The following is a 21,216-nucleotide window of genomic DNA, read 5'->3' as shown; positions in this document are numbered from 1 at the left end:
AGTATATAATATATAGCAGTACGGTACAGTAGGCCACTGCTGTACTTACCTCTGTGTCGTCAAGTATACTATCCATCCATACCTGTGGTGCATTTCAGTTGTGCGCAGTATATATAGTAGTAGGCCATTGCTATTGATACTGGCATATAATTCCACACATTAGAAAATGGAGAACAAAAATGTGGAGGTTAAAATAGGGAAAGATCAAGATCCACTTCCACCTCGTGCTGAAGCTGCTGCCACTAGTCATGGCCGAGACGATAAAATGCCATCAACGTCGTCTGCCAGGGCCGATGCCCAATGTCATAGTAGAGAGCATGTAAAATCCAAAAAACAAAAGTTCAGTAAAATGACCCAAAAATCAAAATTGAAAGCGTCTGAGGAGAAGTGTAAACTTGCCAATATACCATTTACAACACGGAGTGGCAAGGAACGGCTGAGGCCCTGGCCTATGTTCATGGCTAGTGGTTCAGATTCACATGAGGATGGAAGCACTCATCCTCTCGCTCGAAAAATGAAAAGACTTAAGCTGGCAAAACAACAGCAAAGTACTGTGCGTTCTTCTAAATCACAAATCCCCAAGGAGAGTCCAATTGTGTCGGTTGCAATGCCTGACCTTCCCAACACTGGACGGGAAGAGCTTGCGCCTTCCACCATTTGCACGCCCCTGCAAGTGCTGGAAGGAGCACCCGCAGTCCAGTTCCTGATAGTCAAAGTGAAGATGTCACTGTTGAAGTACACCAGGATGAGGATATGGGTGTTGCTGGCGCTGGGGAGGAAACTGACAAGGAGGATTCTGATGGTGAGGTGGTTTGTTTAAGTCAGGCACCCGGGGAGACACCTGTTGTCCGTGTGACAAATATGGCCATTGACATGCCTGGTCAAAATACAAAAAAAAATCAGCTCTTCGGTGTGGAATTATTTCAACACAAATGCTGACAACAGGTGTCAAGCCGTGTGTTGCCTTTGTCAAGCTGTAATAAGTAGGGGTAAGGACGTTAATCACCTAGGAACATCCTCCCTTATAAGTCACCTGGACCGCATTCATCAGAAGTCAGTGACAAGTTCAAAAACTTTGGGTGACAGCGGAAGGAGTCCACTGACAACTAAATCCCTTCCTCTTGTAACCAAGCTCCTGCAAACCACACCACCAACTCCCTCAGTGTCAATTTCCTCCTTACACAGGAAAGCCAATAGTCCTGCAGGCCATGTCACAGGCAAGTCTGACGAGTCCTCTCCTGCCTGGGATTCCTCCGATTCATCCTTGAGTGTGTAACGCCTACTGCTGCTGGCGCTGCTGTTGTTGCTGCTGGGAGTCGATCGTCATCCCAGAGGGGAAGTCGGAAGACCACTTGTACTACTTCCAGTAAGCAATTGACTGTCCAACAGTCCTTTGCAAGGAAGATTAAATATCACAGCAGTCATCCTGCTGCAAAGCGGATAACTCAGGCCTTCGCAGCCTGGGCGGTGAGAAACGTGGTTCCGGTATCCACCGTTAATTCAGAGGCAACTAGAGACTTGATTGAGGTACTGTGTCCCCGGTACCAAATACCATCTAGGTTCCATTTCTCTAGGCAGGCGATACCGAAAATGTACACAGACCTCAGAAAAAGAGTCACCAGTGTCCTAAAAAATGCAGTTGTACCCAATGTCCACTTAACCATGGACATGTGGACAAGTGGAGTAGGGCAGACTCAGGATTATATGACTGTGACAGCCCACTGGGTAGATGTATTGAATCCCGCAGCAAGAACAGCAGCGGCGGCACCAGTAGCAGCATCTCGCAAACGCCAACTCGTTCCTAGGCAGGCTACGCTTTGTATCACCACTTTCCAGAAGAGGCACACAGCTGACAACCTCTTACGGAAACTGAGGAACATCATCGCAGAATGGCTTACCCCAATTGGACTCTCCTAGGGATTTGTGACATCGGACAATGCCACCAATATTGTGCGTGCATTACATCTGGGCAAATTCCAGCACTTCCCATGTTTTGCACATACATTGAATTTGTGGTGCAGAATTATTTAAAAAACGACAGGGGCGTGCAAGAGATGCTGTCGGTGGCCCGAAGAATTGCGGGCCACTTTCGGCATTCAGCCACCGCGTGCCGAAGACTGGAGCACCACCAAACATTCCTGAACCTGCCCTGCCATCATCTGAAGCAAGAGGTGGTAACGAGGTGGAATTCAACCCTCTATATGCTTCAGAGGATGGAGGAGTAGCAAAAGGCCATTCAAGCCTATACATCTGCCCACGATATAGGCAAAGGAGGGGGAATGCACCTGACTCAAGCGCAGTGGAGAATGATTTCAACGTTGTGCAAGGTTCTGCAACCCTTAGAACTTGCCACACGTGAAGTCAGTTCAGACACTGCCAGCCTGAGTCAGGTCATTCCCCTCATCAGGCTTTTGCAGAAGAAGCTGGAGACATTGAAGGAGGAGCTAAAACAGAGCGATTCCGCTAAGCATGTGGGACTTGTGGATGGAGCCCTTAATTTGCTTAACCAGGATTCACGGTGGTCAATCTGTTGAAATCAGAGCACTACATTTTGGCCACCGTGCTCGATCCTAGATTTAAAACCTACGTTGTATCTCTCTTTCCGGCAGACACAAGTCTGCAGAGGTTCAAAGACCTGCTGGTGAGAAAATTGTCAAGTCAAGCGGAATGTGACCCGTCAACATCTCCTCCTTCACATTCTCCCGCAACTGGGGGTGCGAGGAAAAGGCTAAGAATTCCGAGCCCACCCGCTGGCGGTGATGCAGGGCAGTCTGGAGCGAGTGCTGACATCTGGTCTGGACTGAAGGACCTGCCAACGATTACTGACATGTCGTCTACTGTCACTGCATATGATTCTCTTACCATTGAAAGAATGGTGGAGGATTATATGAGTGACCGCATACAAGTAGGCACGTCAGACAGTCCGTAAGTATACTGGCAATTTGGAGGCCCTTGCACAAACTGGCTTTATTCTACTTAAGTTGCCCTCCCTCCAGTGTGTACTCCGAAAGAGTGTTTAGTGCAGCCGCTCACCTTGTCAGCAATCGGCGTACGAGGTTACTTCCAGAAAATGTGGAGAAGATGATGTTCATCAAAATTAATTATAATCAATTCCTCCTTGGAGACATTCACCAGCAGCAATTGCCTCCAGAAAGTACACAGGGACCTGAGATGGTGGATTCCAGTGGGGACAAATTAATTATCTGTGAGGAGGGGGATGTACACAGTGAAAGGGGTGAGGAATCGGAGGATGATGTTGAGGTGGACATCTTGCCTCTGTAGAGCCAGTTTGTGCAAGGAGAGATTGATTGCTTCTTTTTTTGGTGGGGGCCCAAACCAACCAGTCATTTCAGTCACAGTCGTGTGGCAGACCTTGTCGCTGAAATGATGGGTTCGTTAAAGTGTGCATGTCCTGTTTATACAACATAAGGGTGGGTGGGAGGGCCCAAGGACAATTCCATCTTGCACCTCTTTTTTCTTTCATTTTTCTTTGCATCATGTGCTGTTTGGGGACAATTTTTTTGAAGCGCCATCCTGCCTGACACTGCAGTGCCACTCCTAGATGGGCCAGGTGTTTGTGTCGGCCACTTGGGTCGCTTAGCTTAGTCACACAGCTACCTCATTGCGCCTCTTTTTTTCTTTGCATCATGTGCTGTTTGGGGACAATTTTTTTAATCTGCCATCCTGTCTGACACTGCAGTGCCACTCCTAGATGGGCCAGGTGTTTGTGTCGGCCACTTGTTTCGCTTAGCTTAGTCACACAGCGACCTTGGTGCGCCTCTTTTTTTCTTTGCATCATGTGCTGTTTGGGGACAATTTTTTTGAAGTGCCATCCTGCCTGACACTGCAGCGCCACTCCTAGATGGGCCAGGTGTTTGTGTCGGCCACTTGTGTCGCTTAGCTGAGCCATCCAGCGACCTCGGTGCAAATTTTAGGACTAAAAATAATATTGTGAGGTGTGAGGTGTTCAGAATAGACTGAAAATGAGCGTAAATTATGGTTATTGAGGTTAATAATACTATGGGATCAAAATGACCCCCAAATTCTATGATTTAAGCTGTTTTTTAGGGTTTTTTGTAAAAAAAAAACGAATCCAAAACACACCCGAATCCGACAAAAAATTTTCAGGGAGGTTTTGCCAAAACGCGCCCGAATCCAAAACACGGCCGCTGAACCAAATCCAAAACCAAAACACAAAACCCGAAAAACGTCCGGTGCACATCACTAGTTAGGATCACCGTTCATTATTAATGTTTTAATTGAGACAAGATACCTTGTCCTTATAATATTGCTAAATGATGTATTATGTGAACAGTTACTTATCTGGCAACAGTACCTGTCTCAACTCCCCCCCCCCCCCCCCCCCCTTTTCTCTCTCTTTCTGTGTCTCCTCCCCACTCTCTTTTCTCTGTGTGTGTGTGTGTGTGTGTGTGTGTGTGTGTGTGTGTGTGTGTGTGTGTGTGTGTGTGTGTGTGTGTGTGTGTTCTCTCTCTCTCTCTCTCTTCCTTCTCTCTCTCTCTAGGGGGTAAATTTACTAAGCTCCCGATTTTGACCGAGATGGAGTTTTTTCATCAAAGTGTCATCTCGGTCAATCTCGGTCATTTACTAAACACTAATCACGGCAGTGATGAGGGCATTCGTATTTTTTTGCAAGTTCATGTTAAAAATTACGAATGAATACACCATCGGTCAAATTACGCCTGTTTAGATACGAATCTCGGTCATTTACTAACCATTCGTAATTGTATTTGCTGCCGTGAAAATGCTATTGCGGGCGCAAAAAATTACGAGTCGCATTTTTTGGCTAAAAAAAACGCGCCAGCCTTTGAAAACCGCGTTTACATGTGAACTTAATTATCCATTACTCCCACCTGATTTTTTGGGCCTATAAAAGTGTTTCAGCCACATTATGAACTACTCTCACTCTGAAATGGCGGCTGTAGTGTGTGGCAATGGTTTTTTGTTGGCTGTGGGATACGTTAGACTGCTCCATGAGGCTTCCAGGAATCAGGACCAGGTAAGTGAACATGGCCAACAGGTTGTCCAGGTTCCGCGGAGGCTGCGCCAGCCTCGTTTATTTAGAGGGCGTTTAAACTAGAGATGAGCGCCGGAAATTTTTCGGGTTTTGTGTTTTGGTTTTGGGTTCGGTTCCGCGGCCGTGTTTTGGGTTCGACCGCGTTTTGGCAAAACCTCACCGAATTTTTTTTGTCGGATTCGGGTGTGTTTTGGATTCGGGTGTTTTTTTCAAAAAACCCTAAAAAACAGCTTAAATCATAGAATTTGGGGGTAATTTTGATCCCAAAGTATTATTAACCTCAAAAAACATAATTTACACTCATTTTCAGCCTATTCTGAACACATCACACCTCACAATATTATTTTTAGTCCTAAAATTTGCACCGAGGTCGCTGTGTGAGTAAGATAAGCGACCCTAGTGGCCGACACAAACACCGGGCCCATCTAGGAGTGGCACTGCAGTGTCACGCAGGATGTCCCTTCCAAAAAACCCTCCCCAAACAGCACATGACGCAAAGAAAAAAAGAGGCGCAATGAGGTAGCTGTGTGAGTAAGATTAGCGACCCTAGTGGCCGACACAAACACCGGGCCCATCTAGGAGTGGCACTGCAGTGTCACGCAGGATGTCCCTTCCAAAAAACCCTCCCCAAACAGCACATGACGCAAAGAAAAAAAGAGGCGCAATGAGGTAGCTGACTGTGTGAGAAAGATAAGCGACCCTAGTGGCCGACACAAACACCGGGCCCATCTAGGAGTGGCACTGCAGTGTCACGCAGGATGTCCCTTCCAAAAAACCCTCCCCAAACAGCACATGACGCAAAGAAAAAAAGAGGCGCAATGAGGTAGCTGACTGTGTGAGAAAGATAAGCGACCCTAGTGGCCGACACAAACACCGGGCCCATCTAGGAGTGGCACTGCAGTGTCACGCAGGATGTCCCTTCCAAAAAACCCTCCCCAAACAGCACATGACGCAAAGAAAAAAAGAGGCGCAATGAGGTAGCTGACTGTGTGAGAAAGATAAGCGACCCTAGTGGCCGACACAAACACCGGGCCCATCTAGGAGTGGCACTGCAGTGTCACGCAGGATGTCCCTTCCAAAAAACCCTCCCCAAACAGTCCTGCCGACTGCCGACACAGAGGTAGCCACAGCCGTGAACTACCGCACTGTACACTGGTTGATAAAGAGATAGTAGTATACTCGTAACAACTAGTATGACACTATGACGACGGTATAAAGAATGAAAAAAAAACCACGGTTAGGTGGTATATATTATAATAATAATACAATTATGGATGGACGGACTGCCTGCCGACTGCCGACACAGAGGTAGCCACAGCCGTGAACTACCGCACTGTACACTGGTTGATAAAGAGATAGTAGTATACTCGTAACAACTAGTATGACACTATGACGACGGTATAAAGAATGAAAAAAAAACCACGGTTAGGTGGTATATATTATAATAATAATACAATTATGGATGGACGGACTGCCTGCCGACTGCCGACACAGAGGTAGCCACAGCCGTGAACTACCGCACTGTACACTGGTTGATAAAGAGATAGTAGTATACTCGTAACAACTAGTATGACACTATGACGACGGTATAAAGAAAGAAAAAAAAATACCACGGTTAGGTGGTATATATTGTAATACAATTATGGATGGACGGACTGCCTGCCGAGTTCCGACTGCCGACACAGAGGTAGCCACAGCCGTGAACTACCGCACTGTACTGTGTCTGCTGCTAATATAGACTGGTTGATAAAGAGATAGTATACAATACATACAACAATATACTACTATACTGGTGGTCAGGCACTGGTCACCACTAGTCACACTGGCAGTGGCACTCCTGCAGCAAAAGTGTGCACTGTTTAATTTTAAATTAATATAATATTATGTACTCCTGGGGGCTCCTGCTATAACAACCTGCAGTGCTCCCCAGTCTCCCCCACAATTATTATAAGCTTTGCCTTTTATACATTGATGTGCAGCACACTGGGCTGAGCTGAGTGCACACAGACTGAGTCACACTGTGTGACTGGCTGCTGCTGTGTATCGTTTTTTTTCAGGCAGAGAACGGATATAGCAGAGAACGGATATATTATATTAAAATAAATAAAAGTTAACTAACAACAACTGCACTGGTCACTGTGGTAAACTCTGTCTGACTCTGCACAATCTCTCTCTCTCTTCTAATCTAATTTCTAATGGAGAGGACGCCAGCCACGTCCTCTCCCTATCAATCTCAATGCACGTGTGAAAATGGCGGCGACGCGCGGCTCCTTATATAGAATCCGAGTCTCGCGAGAATCCGACAGCGTCATGATGACGTTCGGGCGCGCTCGGGTTAACCGAGCAAGGCGGGAGGATCCGAGTCTGCTCGGACCCGTGAAAAAAACATGAAGTTCGTGCGGGTTCGGTTTCAGAGAAACCGAACCCGCTCATCTCTAGTTTAAACTTAAATGCATTGTCCGATGATAGGGTCATACAGATGTTCCGCCTAAATAGAAACAACATTTTCCACCTGTATGACCTTGTCAAACTGGGCATAGACCCTGAGACAGCACGCTCTCGCTCTGTCTCAGGCCTACACAAACTCCTGGCTGTGTTACACTTTATGGCTACTGGGAGCTTCCAGGCTGTGGCAGGCGACGTCATTGGGAACTCACAGCCCACCTTTTCAAGATATTTGTTGCAGGTGAGTCTAAAAAAACCTATGCGGTTATGGCTAAGTGTTGCTTCTGGAAGTTGAAACACCACAGTATTGTAGAGAATACCTAACATGACACTCACCTTAGCTTCTTTAATGTCCACTCAGGTTTTGGATGTGTTGGAGCCACACATTAAAGCCTCAATCTGCTTCCCTACTGAGGAGTCGGAGTGGAGTGCTGTCAGGGTAGCTTTCTATGAGCTTGCAGGCATGCCCAATGTGCTGGGGGCCATAGATTGCACACACGTTCAGCTGAGATCACCTAAGGGCCGCCAGTATATCTATACTAATAGGCATCTGGATCAATCAACTAATGTCCAGGTGGTCTGTGATGCAAAATTAAAAATTATGAGTGTTGTTGCAGGTTACCCTGGTGGCTGCCATGACTCCTTCATCCTCAGTCAGTCATCGCTCTTCGATAAATTTGAGGATGGACAAATGCCTGATGGCTGGCTGTTGGGTATGTTGAAAATGTTATGTGTGTATGTCTTTTAACCACAGGCTAGATTTTGGAGGAGGTGTTCGAATAATCTAACATATGTCCTAATGTTGACTATATTTGTTTTTCAGGTGATGGTGGTTACGGCTGCTACTCTTGGCTCCTTACTCCATTGTCCCAACCTGATTCTCCTGCTGAACACAGTTATAATCATGCACATAAGGCTACGCGGAATGTGATAGAAAGATGTTTTGGGGTGCTGAAGTCACGTTTTCGGTGTCTTGATAAATCTGCAGGCCTTTTGTTGTATAGTCCCTCAAAGGTGACTCGGATTGTGTTCTGCTGCTGTTTTCTCCATAATCTGTGTTTAAGTCAAGATCTTGCACATGGTGAGGGAGAAATCAGTCAGCAAGCAGAGGAGTTAGAACCATCTGGTGACAGTGTGAGTACAAATGTAGGGAGGCAGGTACGGCAACAAGTGATCCTGCGTTATTTTTCAGGTTAGTTTTATTAGGCTGTAATTATCCTTCACTAAACACTTTGCTCTACTTTCTAGTGTGTGTTTTGTTACTTACTGTTTGTTGTTTATAGTGGTGTGTCCATTGTGCTTAGTTGATGCTAAAAAAACATTTACAGTCATTACCCTTGAAAAACATAACTCCATACATACAGACCAGCTTCATACATTTTTGAGACGGACACAGGAATGTGTTTTGGATTCAAATTCTTTTATTTTTTTTAACAAAAAGTTTCCTTTTTTTTTTTTCTCTTGTGTGTGCTGGGTGCTGGCTCACTGGCACGTGCTCTTGCAGAACGCCGTACAGGGGAGGATACTGGCGTTTGAACAGGGGTTGTGGTCCCCGAGCTGGAGGTAACTTGCTGAGCACCCATAATAGCAATATTGCTGCTCAGATTATTTAAACTGGCAATCAGCTGAGTGTTTGTAGCAGTGTGGCTGGCTACTATCCTGGATAAGGCCTCATTCACCACTTGATTGTGTTGTATTATCTGCACGAGTGCCTGCTGATGTCGCTGTTGTTCATCTATAATGCGTGATAAATTGCCATTCATGTGCCTGTTTTCCGCCCTAATTTGCTCCATTGAGGTAGCCATTCTCCCTACTTGTACTATTAGTCTGCCCGAGTTGCGACTAAGACGCGGTAGATGATGGGGCAGACTGGCAAGGTGTTGTGTATGTTGTGTGAGGGTTGCCTTGCTTTGGGCCTGTTGGCTTGTCCAACTTGCCAAAAAATCATCAGGAATTTGGCTTGGGGGCGGAGCTTGTGCCAGTTGGGGACTGCAGGATGGTTGGGGTATATCCTGCAACTGGATTGGAATGCTTGGATCAACAGCTGTAAGTTGCAGTGTGAATGATGGCTGTTGTTCTGGTCCCTGCTGGTCGTCGGCGGACATCAAGTTGTGCTCTGTATGGGGTAGGCAACATGCAATGTTGTATTTGATTAAATTTGGCAAAGGCTAATGCAACACATTAATACATTCCTAATACTACATTATGGTATTATTAGCTCTTGTTTTTGTCTACGTTACCAATTTTGAACTTTTTAAAAACAAAAACCGAACACAGGTGCAAACATTGACAAATTTGCATATTCCTCACCTAACTAACTTCCCTCCACAACATTACACTGTTAGATTCCCTCCCCTCACCACGATATAGACTACTTACCTCTATAGTCCAGAGGAGCAGAGCAAGTAAGCCATATACATACTGGACAGGGGCGATGTGTGAATACTATAATGGCTTTTGGTTTTTGTTCTCAAATTCAATTGGATTAATATTTTGAAAAAATGATAACGTGTGTGTGCTTAATGTATACTCAATTCATATATTTTCATACAACTAGGTTGTCTAGACCATCCACTAAGACCTTATTTCTTTTAAGTAAAGCACCTTGAGCAATTGAAGACGTTACATCACATTGATTGTTGTGGAAAACATGTAAACTCCAAACAAACTAACATCATCAAAAGTCTACTGTGTATATTCTTGCTTATGTGTTTTTTGACAAAATTTACTCACCAGATAACTGAGGTGATCTGGGCTCATCACTCTGCGAACTCGCCAGTAGTGCCAGTGGTGGCTGGGGTGACACTGCCGATATCCTTCGCCTGGGTGGGGATGATGGAGGTGCTGAATCAGAGCCAAGACGCCGGGTCTTAGTTGGCCTCCTGGGTAAGTGGCCCGAGACCTGTGATGGGCGCCTTACACGAGGTCGGCTTCCAGAAGCAGAACCTAGGTGCAAAATTTGAAATTAATATTTTGTACTTCTATGTGTTTTCAGAATATGTGACTACAGTGAAGACTTACCTGCAATACCGGCATCATCATGACTGGTCTGAGGCCTGTCTGGGCGGCTGGTCTGTGTGACTGTGGAAAAAGTGACACCAACATTATTACCCTGTTTGTTTTTAAAGGACCCAGTGAAAACCATTAATGTACTGTAAGCATCTATTTGGTTTGGTTGCCACAACAAAATTAAGCTTAAGAGCTTCTATATTTTTGATTTTGAGTTGAATATCAAAATGTACTTCATGTGGCACACAATAAATTTATAAGCAGAACAATTTGTGACTCACATATTGCAGAGATTCAGTCCTTTCAAGTTTAAAAATAGTGTAATGTTTTAAAAATTGCCAAGCTATTTTTTTTTATTTTTAAAAAAAAGCAGTTTGTTTTTAAAAAACAAACACACATGTTCCAGCATTAACGCCAAAAATTTTGTTTAAACAAAAAAAAAAAAAAAAAAAAACACTGCACTTGTTTATTTAAAAAAAAAAAAAAAAAATACTGCAAGGATCCAAAAATACATAAAAAACACAAACACACCTTAAGGGAGCATAGGCCTGCAATCTTTTTTGGTAAAAATATATAAACCTTAAAACTTTAAAAAAAAAACATTATTAATTTTGCAGACATTTTAACGACAATATTACTTTAAAAACTTACCATCCTGCGTGGGTCGGTCCGAATCACGGACATGAGTAGCAGACACCACTTCGCCAGGAATCAATGCCCGCACAGGCTCCTCCCAGTCCCGATAGTTTGCCCGGAAAGGGGGGCCACCTCGTGCCTGGTCCTGGGCCCAAAAATACGGGGGACAAAAAGAGTAGGGGTCCCCCGTATTTTTTAAACCAGCACCGGCCTCCACTAGCTGGACAGATAATGCCACAGCCGGGGGTCACTTTTATATAGTGCCCTGCGGCCGGGGCATCAAAAATCCAACTAGTCACCCCTGGCCGGGGTACCCTGGGGGAGTGGGGACCCCTTCAATCAAGGGTTCCCCCCCCCCAGCCACCCAAGGGCCAGGGGTGAAGGCCGAGGCTGTCCCCCCCCATCCAATGGGCTGCGGATGGGAGGGCTGATAGGCTTTGTTGTCAAATAAAAGATATTGTTTTTAGTAGCAGTACTACAAGTCCCAGCAAGCCTCCCCCGCATGCTGGTACTTGGAGAACCACAAGTATCAGCATGCGGCGGAAAAACTGGGCCGCTGGTACCTGTAGTACTATTACTAAAAAAAAACCAAATAAAATACAATACACACACACCGTGAAAGTATAATTTTATTACATACATACACACATACATACAGACTTACCTTAAGTTCCCACGCAGGTCGGTCCTCTTGTCCATTAGAATCCAAGGGTACCTGTTGTAGAAATTAGCCTCACCAGATCCAGGGGTCCAGCCTCCTCTGCAAATCCCGGGTTAATCAACGTACTTCCAAAAATTTAAAAAACGGTGTCCCGACCACGAACTGAAAGGGGAACCATGTTTGCACATGGGTCACCTTTCCCCGAATGCCAGAAACCCACTTTGACTTCTGCCTAAGTGGGTTTCTTCAGCCAATCAGGTAGTGCCACGTTGTAGCACTCTCCTGATCAGCTGTGTGCTCCTGTCCTCACTGACAGGCAGCACACAGCACTGTTACAATGTAGCGCCTATGCGCTACCTTGTAACCAATGATGGGAACTTTCTTCCCTGCGGTGGACCTAAAGTGACGTCACCGCTGAGCAGAAAGTTCACCGCATTGGTTACAATGTAGCGCATATGCGCTACATTGTAACAGTGCCGTGTGCTGCCTGTCAGTGAGGACAGGAGCACACAGCTGATCAGGAGAGTGCTACAACGTGGCACTCCCTGATCCCTTTACATGTGTTGGCAATTGTTCATTACTCACACCTGACGTTTGGTACTTTTAAAAGGGGAGCCAACACATTTCTACACACTCTCAATCTGAAATGGCTGCTACTGTGTGTGGTTCTGCTGTATTGTTTGCTGTAGGATACTTGTCACTGCTTCCTGATGCTACAATAAAACCAAGGCAGGAAAAACAACTGGGTCTGCAGGTTGTATATGTTCCGAGTAGGCTGGCCATGCTTTTTAGTTTATATTGTCCAATGTAACTGCAAAAAACTTGATGTTGACCATGTTATACAGATGGTCACACTAAATGTTCTAAGTGTTTTTCCACGGTATGATTTGGTCAAACGGACCCTACACCCTGACACAGCACACTCTCGCCCTGTCACAATATTCATCTTGGACTATACATTACTGTTTTTTGGGTTTGGGTGTTGCGAATTAACCAATACACATATTTTTTTTTTCACATTTATTGACAACTACTGAACAATATATTCAGAACACATATATTTTACTTTCAACTGGCCAGCATATGATGTGCAGTACAGATTATCTTTTTTTTTTTTGGGTGCTGGGTGCAGAGGCTTGTGGTTGTTCGTGGGTGCGGCTTCGACTTGATCGTCGAACTGGTGATTGTACTGGTGTTTGGGTCGGGGTTGTTGTGCTTGAGCTTGTGGCCACATGTTGTTGTGCCATTGCACTAAAATTTTGGCTCAAAATATTTAAACTGGCCGTTAGCTGGGTATAAGCGGCTGTATTGTTGGCAATGGTTCGCGACAAATTGTCATTTATGACTTGATTATGCTGGATAATCTGTATGAGGGTTTGGTGTTGGCGCAGTTGCTCATCCATGATGCGCTGATGGGTTGCCTGCATTTGAGAATTGTCTGCCCTCATCTGCTCCATTGTGTTTGCTATCCGCCCCACCTGCACGATGAGTCTGGCAGAGTTGCGGCTAACTTTAGGCAAATGATGGGGCAAACTAGACAGGTGTTGTGTTTGGGTGTTGAGACACGCAGAGTGGTGTGCCTGTTGTGCGGCCCAACTTGACCAAAACTCATGCGGAATTTGGCTTGTCCCTGGTGTTGAGGTCATTTGTTGAGTCTGTGAAGCTTGCGGTTGGACTGGATTGTCCTCAGTCATGTTTGCCTGTGTTTGGTCGATGGGCTGCAGGTGTAGAGTATACGTCTCCTGGCCATGGGACTGCTGGCCCTCGTCACTCATGATGGCCGGATCTGTATGGGGTGGGACACAGGAAATATTTTTTACATATGTAGCATTGGTCTTACAATATTTTTCATGCAACATGCATTACTTCATAATATACATTTAAAAGCTAAATGGTTAACTTCTTAAACTTTACTATGTTGGTTACCTCTTAGTGAATTGATGTGGCTAAAAACTGATACTACTAATTTGTGATTTTATGGAGACAATTGTATGTTTCACATTCTAAATTATTGTATACACTCCATGTACTCTTTTTTTATGTCTCAAAGTTAGTTTATCCAACATTCTGATGGTTCCTTTGGCACAACACCAAAAAATAGAACCATGTTTGCCACATTAGAATCAGACATTGGGCATGTCAGTCAGTGGATTTAGTAAAGAAGTACACTAAGATTGTTGTCAAAAATTGACAACTTAACCAGGTTATTTAATGTCGGATTTGGCCTTATGTATTGATTTTGATTTTTAGGTTTTTTTTTGATAAAATTTTGATTAACATCTTTTGTGATGTTTTTAGTGTTGTCGAGCATTTTTTTGGTATTAAATTTGTGTTTCAGGACACTGTAATTTCACACATATCATCATAACAATACGCTAACAGCATCTGCTTGCAGTCGATTATTAAAACAAAGTTGATTACAATTTGTTTAATTTTTTTTTCAAGACTAACACTGGGGCAGATGTCAATACCTGGAGAAGGTATAAGTCATTTCTAAAGCAGTGATAGGTTCAAGGTGATAATGACACAAGGCAAGCATGTCCAAAATGTTAAGTCTAAAATTAAGTATAAATTTTGTACTGCTGCCTTTATCATCTTCGACCTAACAGTGTTTTGTCAGTTCCTTATGCCTTCACCTTGTTTTACCTAAATTAAAAAAAAACATTACAAACATTACTCACCAGACAACTGTGGGGAATGTGGATCTACACTTAGGGGGCTTGCCAAAAGTGCCAGTGGTGGCACCGCAGCCACTGCAGAGATGCGCCTTTGGGGGGGTGATGCAGGTGCAGGAGCAGGAGCCTGGACACGGGGCCTCTTGGGTGGCCTTGTAGCCACAGTAATGCTGGCCTGTGATTGTCGCCTTTGTGTGCGTGGAGCAGACGAAGAACCTGTGTGATAGTATTGACATTACATTTCAGGTGTTTTATGTTAATGGCTAAGATGTGGGTACAGAAATAACTGACCAGCATTCCCACCATCATCAGCTCTATGCAGGGTTGGCTGTGGCCTGGATGTGCTGCTTCTCTGGCGTACTGTACAAAGAAGAAGAATGGCGATATGAACATAATTAGACTACTTAAAACACATATGTCGTAGCTTTTCCAAAACACAATATTGCAGGATTTTAAAATCTGTTTTTAAATTTTACACTAAAATTACAAACACAAATAGTTGGTTTTGTTAAATATATAATGAAAAAAAAACAACATACAAAAACATCACAAAACAAGGCCATTTTTTTTAGTTTCAAGAAAAAGCACAACAAAAAGAAACTGGAAAAAGAAAAACCAAAAAAAAAAACAAAAACAACATTATTAATAATTTGATTCTAATTAGTACAAAAACATAACTAACACACACAATACACCAAGCAACCACAACCTGTGTCTCTCAATATGTAGTGCAACTACACTTCCCAGCATGTCCACCAACACATTTGACATTCCCTAAGTTTAAAAATTAGAACAGGCATGATGGGACTTGTAGTTGGACAACAGATGGAAAAACACAGGGTGGATTGGCCTGCACTACATCACCAACCCATTTGTGGACCAACACACAGGAAACATTTTAAAAAAAAAGTACAAAGCACAGATGTGAAAAATTAAAGATAACCAAAAAACTCACCATCCGCACTTGGGCGGTCCGAATCTTGGACATGAAGTGCAGAAACCACCTCTGGCGGAATCAGCGAACGTATTGGCTCCTCCCAATCTTTATAAGACGCTCGGAAGGGGTGTCCTCCCCCGGTTTGCCGAGCAGATTTTGCCTCCTTAGCCATCTTGGCCTTCACACGGCGTTTGATGTCATAGAAACGTTTCCTACAGGTGTCCTCGGTCCGCCTCACCACACCCTCACTGTTCACAGCAGCAATAACCTTCCCCCACAGGACACTCTTCCTGCGGGTCGACACCTTTGATGCATCTGAACCCACCAACTGGCGCTGATGCTTCATCAGCTCCCGCACCAGAGCCATGTTTTCTGCGTAACTAAACTTTACATTGCGGCCCGTCCTTGTAGTGGTGCGTGGCTGCGGAGCCACAACACCATCACTATCAGTATCACTAGAAAACGCAGCCGCAACCTCACCCTCCTCCTCACTAACCTCCTCCCTCTCACTCACCTCCTCCCTCTCACTCACCTCCTCCACCTCACTCACCTCCTCCCTCTCACTCACCTCCTCCACCACACTCACCTCTGACTGTGACATAATCTTAAGACAACACAAAAAACACAGATAAAAAAAAACAAATAACACACTCCTCCACTACCACTACACACCACACACGCAAACAAACACTCACTCACTCACAAACAAGGACTATAGACGAAAAGAAAAGACAAAATACAAAAAACTAAACAGACTTTTAAATAACAGAACAACAAGTATGACAAAACAACTTACACACACAGTACAGCACTCACCAATCACAAAACTCCGCCTCCAAACCTCAACAAACTCCACAGAACTCTCCAACACCAACAACACCTTCCTCTCTCCTCTCCACTAGCTAAACCCACGAGGTGCGGTCGGTTTGGGGCGTATTTATAGTCAAGTACACAGACACTCCTCCACCACGAATACAACCAATCACGGACAAGTGACAAAAACGAAACTTAGGAAAAAAACGCGGCAGTAATGGAAAAACACTGCCGTAACAGACATGTGACGCAGTCGTAAAAAAAAACCAATAAACACGGCCGCAAAACAACCAAATCGGCCGCATTATACACCAGAAAAACACGAATGACATCGACATCGGACAACACCAAAAATACGAATACGACAGCTTAGTAAATCCATCGTAATCAATTCAAAAAGTTGCAGTTTTACACTGTCGATGTCATTCGTGATTGAACTTTAAACATTTTTCAGAAAATACGAATGTTAGTAAATGTACCCCTAGGTCTCCTCTCTCTCTGTATCTCTCCCTTCTCTCTTTCTGTGTATCTCCCCTTCTCTCTCTCTCCCTCACACTCTCTCTCTCTCTCTCTCTCTCTCTCTTTCTCTCTGTGTTTCCCCCTCCCTCTCTCTGTCTCCCCCTTCTCTCTCTGTCTCCCCCTTCTTTCAAGCTTTTTTCTCTCTCTGTCTACTCCTTCTCTGTGTCCGCCCTCTCCCCTTCTCCTTCTCTCTATATCAACGGTTCTTTCTCTCTCTCTCTCTCTCTCTCTCTCTGTAACCCCGTCTCTCTCTCTGTGTATCCCCCCTTCTCTCTCTTCCCACTCTCTACCCCTTCTCCCTCAAAAATTTCTTCCCCTCTCACTTTGTCTCCCCCTTCTCTCTCTCTCTCTTCCCTTTGTGTTTCCCCTTCTCTCTCTCTCTCTCTTTGGATCTCCCCCTTCTCTCTCTCTCTCTCTCTCTCTCTCTCTCGCTCTCTCTCTCTCTCTCTCTCTCTCTCTGTGTAGGTCTCCTCCTTCTCTCTCACTTTCTCTCTCTCTCTCTGTGGGTCTCCACTTTCTCTCTCTCTCTCTCTCTCGGTCCCCCGTGTGTGTGTGTGTGTGTGTGTGTGTGTGTGTGGATCTCCCCCTCCTCTCTCTCTTTCTCTGTGGGTCTCCCCCTTCTCTCTCTCTCTCTCTCTCTCTTTCTGCGGGTCTCCCCCTTCTCTCTCTCTCTCTCTCTCTCTCTCTGTCTCCACCCTTCTCTCTTTCTCACCTTCTGTGTCTGCACCCTTCTCTCTCAGTGTGTCTCCCTACTTTACTCTCTCTCTGTCTCACTCCTTCTTTCCCTCCCTCGCTCTCTCTCTCTGTCCTATCACTCTCTCTCTCTCTTTCTCTGTCCCCCTTCTCTCTCTATCTCTCCCCTTCTTTCACTCTGTCTCCTCCCTTCTCTTTCTCTCTCTGTCTCCCTTATTCTATGTCTCCCCCCTTCTCCCCTTCTCTCTCTGTGTCTCCCCCCTTCTCTCTCTCTCTCTCTCTCTCTCTCTCTGTGTGTCTCCCCCTTCTCTCTCTGTGTGTCTCTCTCTTCTCTCTGTGTGTGTGTCTCCCCCTTCTCTCTGTGTGTGTCTTTCCCTTCTCTCTCTCTCTCTCTCTCTCTCTATGTATCTCTCGTGTGTGTATGTGTGTGTGTGCCTCTCCCTTCTCTTTCTGTGTGTGTCTCTCCCTTCTGTGTGTGTGTGTGTGTGTGTGTGTGTGTGTGTGTCTTGCACTTCTCTCTGTGTGTCTCCCCCTCTCTGTGTGTGTCTCCCTTCTCTCTCTCTCTCTCTCTCTCTCTCTCCCTTCTCTCTCTCTCTGTGTGTGTGTGTGTGTGTGTGTGTGTGTGTGTGTGTGTCTCTCCCTTCTCTCTCTGTGTGTCTCTACCGTCTCTCTGTGTGTGTGTCTCCTCCTTCTCTCTGTGTCTGTGTCTCCCCCTAATCTGTGTGTGTGTGTGTGTGTGTGTGTGTGTGTGTGTGTGTGTGTGTGTGTGTCCTTCTCTTTCTCTCTCTCCCTTCTCTCTTTGTGTGTATCTCTGTCTCTCCCTTCTCTCTCTCTCTCTCTCTCTCTCTCTCTCTGTCTCTGTCTCCCCCTTCTCTCTCTGACTCCCACTTATCTCTCTCTCTCTCTCTCTCTCTCTCTCTCTATATATATATATATATATATATATATATATACCCCCCTTCACTCTCTATCTCTGTGTATCCCCTTCTGTCTCTTCCCTCTATCTCTCATCACCCCTCTCTCTCCCTTTCTATCTCTACCACTTCTCCCCCCTCTCTCTGTCTCCCGCTTCTCCCTCTCCTCTGTCTCCCCCTTCTCTCTCGCCGTGTCTCCCCCCATTTTTCTTTCCCTCTGTTTCCCTCTTCTCTCTCTCCTCTCCCCCTCACCGCTCTATCTCTCACCTCTCTCTGTATCTTCCCCTGTTCTCTCTCTCCATGTCCCATATTCTTTCGTTCTATCTCTCTCTGTCCCTTCCTTCTCTCTCCCCTCCCCCTCTCTCTCACCTCTCTCCTCTCTCTCTGTATCTTCTCCCTTCTCTCTCTCTGTCTGTATCCCCCTTCTCCCTGTGTGTCTCTCCCTTCTACCTCTCTGTCTCCTCCCCTTCTCTCTCTCTCTCTCTCTGTCCCCCCTTTCTCTGTTACACTCCCTTTTTCTCTATGCCTCCCCTTTTTCTCTCCCCCTCCCCCTTTCTCTCTCCTCTCTCTCCCCTCCCCTCTCTGTCTCCCTGTTCTCCCTCTGTCTATCTCTCTCAGGGCCAGATGTACTAAGCCTGAAAAGTGATAAATATCACAGTGATAAAGTACCAGCCAATCGGCTCCTAACTGTCATTTTTCAAACACAGCCTGTAATATGGCAGTTAGGAGCCGATTGGCTGGTACTTTATCACTGTGATATTTATCACTTTTCAGGCTTAGTACATCTCCCCCACAGTATCTCCCCCTTCCTCCTCTCTCTGCCAACCCCTTATATCTTTGTGTCTCCCCCTTCACTCTTTCTGTGTGTTCCTACCCCCTTTCTCTCTCCCACTTCTCCTCCCTCTCTCTCTACCCCCTTCTCTTTCTCTCTCTCTCTCTCTCTCTCTCTCTCTCTCTCTCTCTCTCTCTCTCTCTCTCTCTCTCCACATCACTAGTCACACCACCACAGCACTGGTCACACTCCTGTTGGGGCACACAATAGGCCCTTCAGCAATTTCAGCTCCAGGCCCATGTTGACCTTAATCTGGCACTGGACACAGCACAGCCAATACAGCAGCATAAAGTGCAGCATTCAACAACATGCCCCTATACACTGGCTATATACAGAGCACAGCCATCTGTAAGTCTGGAGTCTGACACAGCACAGCTAATACAGCAGAATACAGTGCAGCATACAACAACGTGTCCCTATACACTGGCTATATACAGAGCACAGCCATCTGTAAGTCTGGAGTCTGACACAGCACAGCTATTACAGCAGAATACAGTGCAGCATACAGCAGCATGCCCCCTATACACTGACTATATACAGAATACAGCGACTTGTACGTAAGTCTGAAGTCTGGACAGTGGACACAGCACAGCCAATACAGCAGAGTACAGCACAGTATACAGCATCATACCTGAGAGTGAAATGGTGTCCTGGCCGCAGCACCTTATATAGAAACTAAAACCCATGAGAATCCAACACTGGGAGGATAACGTTTTGTCTCAAAGTGGAATTCGAGTCTGGCGGGAAAACCCGAACCTCGGCTCAGGAAGACTTAGATCCCGGAAGTTCGAAGCTGCTCGGATTCCAAGGATTCCGAGCCACTCATCTCTAATATACATCTATTCAACAATTACAAAACAAAATAAAAGTAGTAACAAACAAAACAGAGAAAAAAAACAAAAAGGGCGTATTGGAGGATGGGGATGGATAATAGTATGGTCCACCGTGGCAGCAGCTTTCACCCTACACATAGAACATTAATAAGATGTCATGAATTGTACAAAAAGGAAAGTGAGAGCTTGTGAGTCGCCTCTGAGAAAGAGAGAGGCTTTATAGCTTTAATATTAGTGACAAACATTACCAAGGCCTCTCCTTGTCCAGGAATGAAAGGGGAAAGAGCCACTATTTTTTTGAAACCCAGGGTTTGCTAAAAAAAAAACAATCGGGTTTGCTAAAAAAAAAAAACAATCTAGGATATCTATTACGTGCCAAGTGTTTTTTAACAGTATGCCACATGGGGGGTAATTCCAAGTTGATCGCAGCAGGAATTTTTTTAGCATTTGGGCAAAACCATGTGCACTGCAGGTGGGGCAGATATAACATTTGCAGAGACAGTTAGATTTGGGTGGGTTATTTTGTTTCTGTGCAGGGTAAATACTGGCTGCTTTATTTTTACACTGCAATTTAGATTTCAGTTTGAACACACCACACCCAAATCTAACTCTCTCTGCACATGTTACATCTGCCTCCCCTGCAGTGCACATGGTTTTGCCCAACTGCTAACAAAATTCCTGCTGCAATCAACTTGGAATTACCCCCATTGACCAGTTCTTCATAAAAACAGATTATCTAATAAGTGAGGGGGAATCTCCTGTCTATGCATGTGTAGCAAACAGATTAAATCCATCTGAGGAACAGGGGATCCGATCTCAAGGTCGACAGTAACTAGGTCGACACTATCTAGGTCGACCACTATTGGTCGACAGTAACTAGGTCGACAGGGTTTCTAGGTCGACATGTTCTAGGTCGACAGGTCAAAAGGTCGACATGAGTCTTTCACGGTTTTCTTCTTTTTTTTAACCTTTTCATACTTAACGATCCACGTGGACTACAATTGGGAATGGTAACCTGTGCCGAGCGCTGTGGTAGCGGTGCGAGGCACCTTGCCCGAAGCATGGCGAGCGAAGCGAGCCATGCGAGGGGACATGGTGCACTAATTGGGGTTCCCGGTCACTCTACGAAGAAAATGACAATAAAAAAAAAAAACTTGTGTCGACATTTTGTCCTGTCGACCTAGACTATGTCGACATAGAGACCCTGTCGACCT

General features: G+C 45.2%; 1 protein-coding gene and 2 long non-coding RNA genes across 3 annotated transcripts in view; 2 read left to right on the top strand and 1 right to left on the bottom strand.

The window, feature by feature from the left end:
* CTNNA2 (catenin alpha 2) overlaps positions 1–21,216 on the top strand; it is a 2,737,142-nt gene that overhangs the window by 41,544 nt on the left and 2,674,382 nt on the right. The window lies entirely within an intron of this gene.
* Positions 1–21,216, bottom strand: part of LOC135017836 (uncharacterized) — a 79,313-nt gene that overhangs the window by 16,112 nt on the left and 41,985 nt on the right. The window lies entirely within an intron of this gene.
* Positions 8,985–10,755, top strand: LOC135017732 (uncharacterized). The gene is made up of 3 exons (XR_010215574.1): positions 8,985–9,043; positions 10,217–10,366; positions 10,476–10,755. It is a non-coding gene; the product is annotated as an uncharacterized LOC135017732 (long non-coding RNA).

The sequence above is a fragment of the Pseudophryne corroboree genome, chromosome 1 (genome assembly GCF_028390025.1).
Source record: "Pseudophryne corroboree isolate aPseCor3 chromosome 1, aPseCor3.hap2, whole genome shotgun sequence".
In the NCBI taxonomy this organism is placed as follows: Eukaryota; Metazoa; Chordata; class Amphibia; order Anura; family Myobatrachidae; genus Pseudophryne; species Pseudophryne corroboree.
This window is presented reverse-complemented; position numbering and strand designations above follow the sequence as displayed.